The 11,099-nt window shown below is 39.8% G+C and overlaps 1 pseudogene; it reads left to right on the plus strand.

Annotated features, from left to right (window-relative positions):
* Nucleotides 1–1,860: 1,860 nt before the first annotated feature.
* Nucleotides 1,861–9,687, plus strand: LOC105115852 (spermine synthase-like; annotated as a pseudogene).
* The last annotated feature ends 1,412 nt before the right edge of the window (nucleotides 9,688–11,099 follow it).

The following is an 11,099-nucleotide window of genomic DNA, read 5'->3' on the forward strand; positions in this document are numbered from 1 at the left end:
GACTCCTTTCCTGACAATAAGTCTGAGGAACACTGATCAACTGACACAATAAAGAACCCCCACATTTCATTAAAATCTTTTATGGGAAACAGAATGTCTTGGAACATTAAGGGAAGAACTGGCTATTTGCCACTGGTAAAGGTACACCCGAGTGTAGAGACGACTCGAAAAATGTATCAGCTGCTGATTTCCAGTTCAAAATATGGAAGAACATGAATTGTGCAACTGAAAGCATACTTATGAGATTATGCAGAGGAGATAATGCAGGTCGAAGCTGTGCAGTGCAGTTGTCATAATGCAGCTTGTCTTGCCTATGTTTTGCATATCACGGGCTGGCATGTAACAGACTTTCAAGGAATTGCTCCAGAGATAAAAATAAATAAATAAATAAATAATAAGGGCTAAAACAAAGGTTCCTGCACGTATGCTGTAGTCGAACTTGCCAGAAGAAAAAATTCCTATACGATTTCCGACAAATAACTTCCTATGCGACAAGCAATTTCCTATAATGTTTCGGGCATCGTGTAGCCAAACTTCCTGAACTGTTAACCTAGCAATTAAAGGAAAAAACAATTTCCTGTATAGACTCCTGAATACTCAATATAAATATAGGCCATACTTTTTTCAAAACTCGTGCATTGAAGTCGACTTCTTGCTGTGAAGCTCCTCGCTGCTGGTAATTGTTTTTGACTAATCTTTTTCATGTTTATTAGAATCCATCAAGTTAAATCGTTGTGTGATTGTTGGCCTTGCATGCAGGTCCAGTACTTGAAGCTAGAAGGTTGATTTGGAGAAGCAAGATGAATGATTACATTACTGCAGGGTTGGTCATAGGAACTATCGTTTTAATCATTCTGGCTTTTTTTGTCCGGTCACTTGTTGCTGGCTGTAAGGGGAGGCAATCAGCAGCAGCAGAAGCAGAAGCAGCTTGACAGCAAGCATGGGGAAACCTTCCTGCCATCATAACTATCTTTAATTAGTGCCTCCTGATGTAGTTAAGAAAGTTATTAGTTTAAGTATTCAATTTAAAAATAAAGGGCATACCCTGTTCATCTATTTTTTTTTTTTTATCTTTGGTTAAATTAATTAGTAGTACTATAATTTAATTTTTTTAGTGTCCGTTATTTCCAAGAACTCGCCAGCTCAAGGTTCTGCTAGTGATTCCTTGAAGGTTGCCCGTCCTTATTGCTAAATCACGTTTTACTTACACAAGATAAAAGAGAAGGAATTAACTATCCAAAAGTCAATCAATCTCGACAAGTTACTGAGGAATAGCACAACGCTTCTTAATCTAAAAGAACAGGAAAAAAAAAATCTTGAAATGATTCAACACAACTAGGTTGATTTATCTGCTTTAAGATCCATGAACCATTCTGCTCTAGAGAAATAAAATGGGCAAGGACACAACAACAGCCTCAATGAGCTTCAGGTTTCAGATTACAGACAAGATAATCAGCGAAGTTTTTCTAGTCTAGACTGCACTAATCTATTCCAACAATCTAAAGGCTTAATATATTGGAAAGGACCTTGCCTTAAGATTCCTTTTCTGATTGCGAGCATGAGGAAAAGAAGTTGAAATAGTGATCCACTGACACAATAAATAACACCTTTCATTAAAACTCGGTGGAAAACAGAAAGTCTGAGAACATATAGGGAAGAACTGGCAATTTACCATTGATACTTGGCTCTGGAGAAGATTCTATTAGAGGAATATCTCTGAAATCATGTTGGCGAATATTATGTTGCCTTATGTCATATCTGTTGAGTGTGAACACAACATGGTTGGTGGCAGCCATGTTAGACATGGCTAAAGTCAATGGTGGTTGCATGGTGGGTGCCTAACCAAAGAAATTGTTGCCAATGTTTGGTTCATACTCACTTCATGCAACACCTAACGCAGGTTTTGGTGGTGGTGATGGTGGAGTTCTTGAGGAACTTTTTTGTCATAGTTCTGTGGACCTTATTGATATATGTGAAATAGATTAGATGGTTATAGATGTAAGCGATGATTTGGTGAAACACTTCATGTATCACAAACAATGTGCCTCTCCATCTAACTCCTTCAATGTACTGTAGGTGTCTAAGAAGTTTTTTCCACAATTATCTGTTGGGTTTGAGGATCCTTGTGTCCGACTTCATGTAGGCAATGGTATGTTCAAACATTTTTTTTTTCATGTTCCTTTTTCTACACTTTTTCCTTGGGTTATATAATGACTTCATTATTTGTGCATGAATTTTCCTTGGGTTAATTGAAGCGAATTGAAGCTATCTTCCTAGCTGGTCTCACTTCTGAAATCTTTACAGCTGTAGAGTTTCTCCGGTCAGCTCCTGGAGGGAAGTATGATGCCATTATTGTTGATTCGCCAGACCCTGTAGGTATGTTCTAGAATATGAATAAGTGGTGCTTTCTTTATTTTCTCTCTCTTTCCTTGCGCACATGTCTTTGTCCTATTTATAAGGTTGAGTGGTTAACACCAAAGGGAAAATCAGGATACCTGGCCAGTAACTTATTGAGATAGAATCATGTTTTGGAACCACGAAACTGTGCAAATGAATGAACTTTTTGTAACTTCTGGTTTCTAGTTGTTTATATTTGGAGGATATTCTTTTCTTAAGTGTTGGTTTGATTTGATTGAAAATTTTTGCTAGAAACTGTCCTTTGAGTTTGAGAAATAATTTTGGTTCTTGAGTTTCCGAATTTGCCTTTTACAGGTCAGAACTGAAGTATTTGAAAACTTGGTTTCTGTGATCTTCATAGAAACTTCTGTAGTTTTAAGCCTTGTAGCATTTAGGAATGTTGCTCATGAGATTTCTCTTCCTGATTAAGGTCCTGCTCAAGAGCTTGTAGAAAAGCCATTTTTCGAGTCAATAGCTAGAGCATTAAGGCCTGGTGGTATGCTCTGTAACATGGCAGAAAGTATGTGGCTACTTACACATCTTATTCAGGATATGATCTCTATATGCTGTGAAACATTCAAGGGTTCTGTCCGTTATGCCTGGGCAAGTGTTCCAACATATCCAAGGTAATGATTGTTGGGTGTGGACACAACATGGTTGGTGGCAGCCATGTTAGACATGGCTAAAGTCAATGGTGGTTGCATGGGGGGTGCCTAACCAAAGAAATTGTTGTCCACCATTGTTGACTAAAGAAGAAACTTAGCTCCCACATCAGCTATAAATAGAGAGTGCCATCGATAGCTGATGAGCACCACGAGATAGAGAGAAACACAGAGAGAGAGAGCTAAGGGGGAGAGTTGAGTTGAGTTGAGAAGTTTTCTCCTCCTCCTTGTTTGGTTGTTTGTATTGCTTTTGAGCTTGATTAATACAAACCAGTAGCTCCGTGGAGTAGGCAAGTTGCCGAACCACGTAAATTTGTGTGTGTTTGAATGTTTGGATCTCCTAACAACTGGTATCAGAGCTTGTTCTTGAAAGTTCTTGAAAAAAGAGGGTGTTTGATCCAAACTCAAAAATCAAAGTTCTCAAAACGTGTTTTTGAACATACCACCGTGAAGAGGACGACGAGAGGAATCTACTGGTGAAAACCCGGCGCAAATCCGACGTCCTGCATGCCCGCAGACGCGCCGTACGCGCTTCACGCGTCTTCCTCGCCGTTTCCTGCAAATTGACACTGCCACGTCAGCCGTCCGGCACAGTCAGCAGTCGCGCGCCCCTGCCACATCAGCATTCTGACCGGTCAACCCGCCACGTCATCGGCCACGTCGCCACTACCACGGCACCAGCAAATCCCCGCGGATCTGCCACGTCAGATTAGGTGGACCCCACATTGCCTACGTGTCTGACACGTCATCTTGCCACGTCAGCATAACTGGGTTTTGATCCGGTGTGGCGCAGAGACTATTCCTCCTGCCACGTGGCTTCATCTGCAGCGTCCAGTTATCTCAAGTTTTGATTGTTTAAATCGAAGCCATCCGAAGTCCGATTTAGGTGATCTCAGTGTCGTTTCCAGCATTTTTGGCCATTCCGGACACATCTGTAAGGTCAGATTTTTGAGATTCAAATCCGAGAAAGAGTAAAAATGGCTGATGAAATAAAGGCTGCAGGAATTGAAAAATTTGATGGAACTGATTTTGGATATTGGAAAATGCAAATTGAAGATTATCTATATGGGAAGAAACTTCATCTTCCTCTGTTAGGGAGCAAGCCAGAAAACATGTCAGAAGAAGATTGGCAAATACTTGATAGACAAGTCTTGGGCATTATCCGGCTATCATTGTCAAGAAGAGTTGCTCATAATGTTACAAAAGAGAAATCCACAGCAAGATTGATGGAAGCCTTGTCTGGGATGTATGAGAAGCCATCAGCAAATAACAAAGTACACTTGATGAAGAAGTTGTTCAACCTGAAGATGACAGAAAGCACCTCTGTTACACAGCATCTTAATAATTTCAACACCATCACAAATCAATTGTCATCCGTTGAAATTGAGTTTGATGATGAGATCCGAGCACTTATTTTGCTAGCTTCACTTCCAAGCAGTTGGGAAGGTATGAGAACAGCCGTAAGCAACTCAGCTGGAAAATCCAAATTAAAGTATGATGATATCCGAGACCTGATTTTAGCTGAAGAAGTACGAAGAAAAGACTCAGGTGAAAGCTCAAGTTCAGGTGCAGCTTTCAACATCAACACTCGAGGAAGGAGACAAGATAGAGGCTTATCCAGGGGAAGATCAAAATCTAGGTACAGAAGCAAAAGCAAGTTTGGACCCAGGAAGCAGGTTGAATGTTGGAATTGTGGCAAACCTGGCCATTTTATGAGGAGTTGCACAAAACCAAAGAAACCTGAAGCTAATTCTGCAAACGCCACTACAGACGAGGTACAAGATGCTTTGATTCTTGCTGTACATAGTCCTATTGATGATTGGGTTCTTGATTCTGGAGCTTCATTTCACTGTACTCCACACCATGAAATGATGCAAAATTACACTGCTGGAAATTATGGGGTAGTCTATCTGGCCGATGGACAACCATTGGAGATTGTGGGTATAGGAGATGTGCAAATCAAGACAATGAATGGATCTACATGGAACTTGCAAAATGTAAGGCATGTTCCTGAACTAAAGAAGAAGTTGATCTCGGTCAGACAACTTGATGATAGTGGCCATTCAATCCTTTTCTCTGGAGGAATGTGGAAGGTATCAAAGGGAGCAATGGTTTTGGCTCGTGGAAAGAAAACCGGCACCTTGTATATGACCACAAGATCAGCAGATATAATTGCCTCTACTGAAGCAGAAAATCAGGCACAGCTATGGCATTGCAGACTCGGCCATATGAGTCAAAAGGGGATGAAGATACTTCAGTCAAAGGGAAAGCTGCCAGAATTAAAAAATGTTGATCTAGACATTTGTGAAAGCTGTGTTCTCGGAAAACAGAAGAAGCTCAGTTTCTTAAAGGTTGGCAGGACCTTAAGACCAAGAAAACTAGAACTGGTGCACACAGATTTATGGGGACCAGCTCCAGTAGCATCTCTTGGCGGTTCTCGGTACTATGTCACTTTTATTGATGACTTTAGCAGAAAGGTATGGGTCTACTTTTTGAAAAATAAATCTGATGTGTTTGACACGTTCAAGAAATGGAAGGCTATGGTTGAGACTGAATCAGGTTTGAAGCTGAAATGCTTACGATCTGATAATGGAGGAGAATACATTGATGGAGGTTTCAAGGAGTATTGCGTTGTCAACGGTATCAGAATGGAAAAGACAGTTCCAGGCACACCACAACAGAATGGTATTGCTGAACGGATGAACCGGACCATCAATGAACGAGCTAGAAGCATGAGGTTGCATTCTGGGCTACCTCAAACATTCTGGGCTGATGCAGTTCATACTGCAGTTTACTTGATCAACCGTGGACCATCAGTACCTTTGGAGTTCAGACTGCCCGAGGAAGTCTGGAGAGGAAAAGAAGTACAGCTTGCTCACCTAAAAGTCTTTGGGTGTGTTTCCTATGTACATGTAGACTCTGATGCTCGCAACAAGCTGGATGCCAAATCAAAGAAATGTTTCTTTATTGGCTATGGAGATGAAGAATTTGGATTTCGGTTCTGGGATGATCAGAACAGGAAGATTATCAGAAGCAGGAACGTGATCTTCAACGAGAAAGTTTTGTACAAAGACAAATCAAGTACAGAACTAGAGATAACTGATTCAGATACGAGTTCACAGAAATCTGAATTCATACAATTAGAAGGGCTTCCTGATGTTACCACTCAAGAGTCCACACAAGATAGTTCAAGCACTTCAGTACCCACCACTTCTACACAAGATAGTGCAGAGCCAAGTGAACCAGCTGTTCGCAGGTCTTCAAGGACTATAAAGCCTCCACAACGGTTCACACTTCTACTGAATTATATCTTGCTGACCGATGGTGGTGAACCATTAAATTATGAAGAATCCTTACAAGATGGAAACTCGAGCAAGTGGGAGTTAGCTATGAAGGATGAGATGGAGTCATTGCTGAAGAACAAGACTTGGGAGTTAACCAAACTGCCTGAAGGAAAGAAGGCCCTGCAAAACAAGTGGGTTTACAGAGTAAAGACCGAGCATGACGGAAGCAAACGGTTTAAAGCAAGACTTGTTGTAAAAGGGTTTCAGCAAAAGAAGGGGATCGACTATTCTGAGATATTTTCTCCAGTTGTGAAGCTTACAACAATCAGAGTTGTTCTGGGGATAGTAGCTGCAGAAAATTTACATCTTGAACAATTAGATGTAAAAACAGCATTTCTTCATGGAGAATTGGAGGAAGACATTTACATGCAACAACCAGAGGGGTTTGCAATACCAGGAAAGGAGAGTCAAGTTTGCAAACTAAAGAAGAGTCTATATGGTTTGAAGCAAGCTCCAAGACAGTGGTACAAGAAGTTTGATAACTTCATGAGTAGTACGGGATACACAAAATGTCAGGCTGATCATTGTTGCTATGTCAAACATTTTGACAACTCCTATATCATTCTACTGCTATATGTGGATGATATGTTAATTGCAGGTTCCAGCATGGAAGAGATTGACAAGCTAAAGCAACAATTGTCAAAACAGTTTGAAATGAAGGATCTGGGAGCTGCTAAACAAATACTTGGCATGAGAATCATCAGAGACAAAGACAAAGGCATACTAAAGCTTTCACAGGCAGAGTATGTCAAGAAGGTTCTCAGCAGGTTTAGTATGGATAATGCTAAGCCAGTATGTACACCTCTGGGGAATCATTTCAAGCTCAGTAAAGACCAGTCACCAAAAACTGAGCTAGAACGTGGATACATGGACCAGATCCCATACGCCTCAGCTATCGGCTCCTTGATGTATGCCATGGTCTGTACTAGACCAGATATTGCCCATGCAGTGGGAGTTGTAAGCCGATATATGAGCAATCCTGGAAAGCAGCATTTGGAGGCAGTGAAATGGATCATGAGGTACTTAAAAGGCTCATCGGAGACATGTCTTATTTTCACAGCTGGCGGTTTGAAACTTGAAGGCTTTGTAGATGCTGATCTAGCAGGAGATGTTGATAGCAGAAAGAGTACTACAGGTTATATATACACTCTAGGAGGCACTGCTGTTTCTTGGAGTTCTACCTTGCAAAAGATAGTTGCTCTTTCAACGACAGAAGCTGAATATGTCGCAGTTTCAGAATCCGCAAAAGAGATAGTATGGCTACAGAGTTTCCTGCAAGAATTGGGCAAGATGCATGGAAAGGGTACTTTGTATAGTGACAGTCAGAGTGCAATCTTCCTTGCCAAGAATCCAGCATTTCACTCCAGAACAAAGCACATACAGATCAAATATCACTTCATCCAGCAACTGCTCGACGATGAACAACTGTTACTTGAAAAGATCTGTGGAAGCAAGAATCCAGCTGACATGTTAACCAAAGGAGTCACTCTTGATAAACTGAAGCTATGTAAAGCTTCAGTTGGACTTAAAGATTAAAAAACAGATCTAGCGCCATTTGTGTCCAAGTGGGAGATTGTTGGGTGTGGACACAACATGGTTGGTGGCAGCCATGTTAGACATGGCTAAAGTCAATGGTGGTTGCATGGGGGGGGCCTAACCAAAGAAATTGTTACCCACCATTGTTGGCTAAAGAAGAAACTTGTCTCCCACATCAGCTATCAATAGAGAGTGCCATTGATAGCTGATGAGCCCCACGAGATAGAGAGAAACACAGAGAGAGAGCTAAGGGTGAGAGTTGAGTTGAGTTGAGAAGTTTTCTCCTCCTCCTTGTTTTGTTGTTTGTATTGCTTTTGAGCTTGATTAATACAAACCAGTAGCTCCGTGGAGTAGGCAAGTTGCCGAACCACGTAAATTTGTGTGTGTTTGAATGTTTGGATCTCCTAACAATGATGAGCTCTATTTCTTTTCATACTTGTTCTTGCTTTTTTTGTCTCATAAATATTTTTCTAACAAGTGTGGGCCCAGTGGATACTTAAATCATGCCCACTTGAAGTATAGTTCTGCAATCACACCCTTTGTTGTTTATGTTCAATGCTGAATAATTTCAACATGAAGTTGGGAATTTGGTTTTTATTAATGTTAGTGAATTCTCTATCTGAGTATGAACTGATTCTTACACGTCTCTTTTGTTATCTGGCATGCAGCGGTGTGATCGGCTTTGTCCTATGCTCAAAAGAGGGCCCGCCTGTTGATTTCTTGAATCCTGTCAATCCTATCGAGAAGTTAGAAGGAGCTACCAAGCATAAAAGAGAACTTAAGTACTATAATTCTGAGGTAAGAGCTCCGTTTAAAAGTTTGAAATTCAAGTACATTTCATCTCCTCGCTTCTTCATATCTCTAATGCTAATAGGTTCATTAGGTGAATGTGATGGTTGCTGATGAACAATGTCTTGAATTTTGTGCATTGTTGAATTGCTCCAATCTGGACTTGTCTTCATATCTCTAATGTTCATAGGTTCATTAGGTAGAAATGCTCTTGCTAGGTCAAAATTCAACTTTATCTGCTCATGGTTTCATTTCCTTTCTGTGGTCTATTTCCTTTCCAAGGATGGTTAAAAATGTAGACATGAGCACAGCTTTTTGCTGTAGCTGGATGAGAGATGAGCAGTACCTGCAAGAGTTGATTTCTCATGGCCAATTTGGGATTTGCAAAAACCCCATATTTTTACTTTTCTTATGTTGCATCATGTAAACATAAAGATTCTGTCTTAGAATCTTTATTACATTGATGGTAACTGCAGTTCACGGATTTTCTCATCTTTAATACTAATTTCTCGCCTGGGACTCCCAGGGAGAAGATATCCTGTTACTCAGAGTAGCATTGTAATTGAACTGTCTACTTAAAACTCGCAGAGCTGAATATTGTCTGTGATGCTTTCTACAGGTTCTCTCAGCTGCCTTTGCATTGCCAAGATTTTTGAAGAGAGAGGTGAGCTTACTCCAAGACCAAGGGAGGTGAGCTAGCTCCATGATCCCCATCAAAAGGAGACCACACTCCGTAGTTATTTTGTGGCTTTGGCCTTTTGATTTTTATTATATCAGCCAGGGACATTATAGGATATTGAACATAAGTTACTGAACTTCAATAGAATCAGGTAACAGAAAAGAGGACTTCGATTCATCAGTTAGTTCTTGCATCTCTTACGGCCATTTCTTCCATTAAGGCAATTCTGGGCTTTCCAAGTGCTAAAGATACGACAGTACTCTGTTTTGATATAACTTAACTTACAAGTTGTTTAAATAGATGCTATTATGTCATATCAAATTAAAATTTTGAAATCTAACTAAAAGAAGAATATAAAAATAACTAGAAAAATATAGAATAATCTCAAATAACAACTTCTGAGCCTCGTGCCTAATGTAGATTTCAAAAACGAGCTTAAATGGTTACATATAGCCGATCCTTTATAGAACTGGACTTGTAAAACATGCTGGTGAAATAAACAATAAGAAAGAGTTGATTTGATGACGAATTTAAAAGTAATATAAATAAAAATAATACTAGAAAAACAAGTACAAACAATATAAAATTCTATTGAATAGGATCATAACATAAAAACACCATCGGGTTGTAGGTGTGGTGTGCTAACAGCGCATGTTGATGTCGTGCTTATGTCATGATGATATCATCATGATTCGGGTCATATCTGGGTCTGGTCGGGTTGGGTCAACCCATTTAGGAGAAGAAAATATGGGAGTGTGTTGGTGCACGTAGGCAGCCTCCCTCCTCGACGTGTTATGGTGCATGTGGTCATGTCTCGTCAAAATTTTGTGTTGTTTTTACTCGTGTGCCTTTCTCAATTTCCTCTACATAATGGTATATCCAAAAAAATATTTAGACTATTTTTATTTTTGAGCAAAAATCTAACTATGTTTTGATACCAATCCACACTGTTAATGGGGAAAACATAAGGAAGAACACAAAAAAAAAAAAAAATTCTTATGTGTATGATGGTGTTATAGGGTGGCGTTTGAGAAGTAAGGGCTTGGTTTCTTCCTCTATGCTTAGTGGAGGAATGCGGAGTGCTCCACCGAGAAATGTATGTTTGAACTTGACATCGGTGAAAACACGGGTGTTGCTTGGCATAAAAGAAATTCCAACTTTCTTAAGCTCGTTGACAGAATAATACCGGTTCCAGCTTGTGATCTCCCGGTACCTTCTCCCCCCTTGTTCACGTTCTCCTTCGCCATGTACGAACTTCGAATAAAAAAAATCGAGAAGATGATAGTAGAAATTTAAACCATAGCCAATACCCATGGATCTTGATATTAATTTTCTTGGCAATTCTGAAAGAAAATTGGATATCTTTTCCCAGCACGACTCTTTGAGGACGTATTGCAAGCATGTCTTCGAAGAAACGTTCAAAGATTTTCATCAAATCTTGATCTTCACTTTCCGAACTCAGCTTCTAGGAAAATTGAAATAAAAAATGTTTAGTTCAAATTTTTATGATGCATGCAAGTTATGAGCAAAATAATATAAATAATTTAATAAAAAATTAATTAATTTAGCATGTTCCTAAACTAAATACAAAAGAACTAAAATCGATGGCACCAAGTAGATATGTTTTACTTACTTGTCCGGACGAAGACTTATCCTCCCCAGCAATGTGATCTTGTTTCCTTTTATATATCC

The sequence above is a fragment of the Populus euphratica genome, unplaced genomic scaffold (assembly GCF_000495115.2).
Source record: "Populus euphratica unplaced genomic scaffold, PopEup_1.0 scaffold780.1, whole genome shotgun sequence".
Classification (NCBI taxonomy): Eukaryota; Viridiplantae; Streptophyta; class Magnoliopsida; order Malpighiales; family Salicaceae; genus Populus; species Populus euphratica.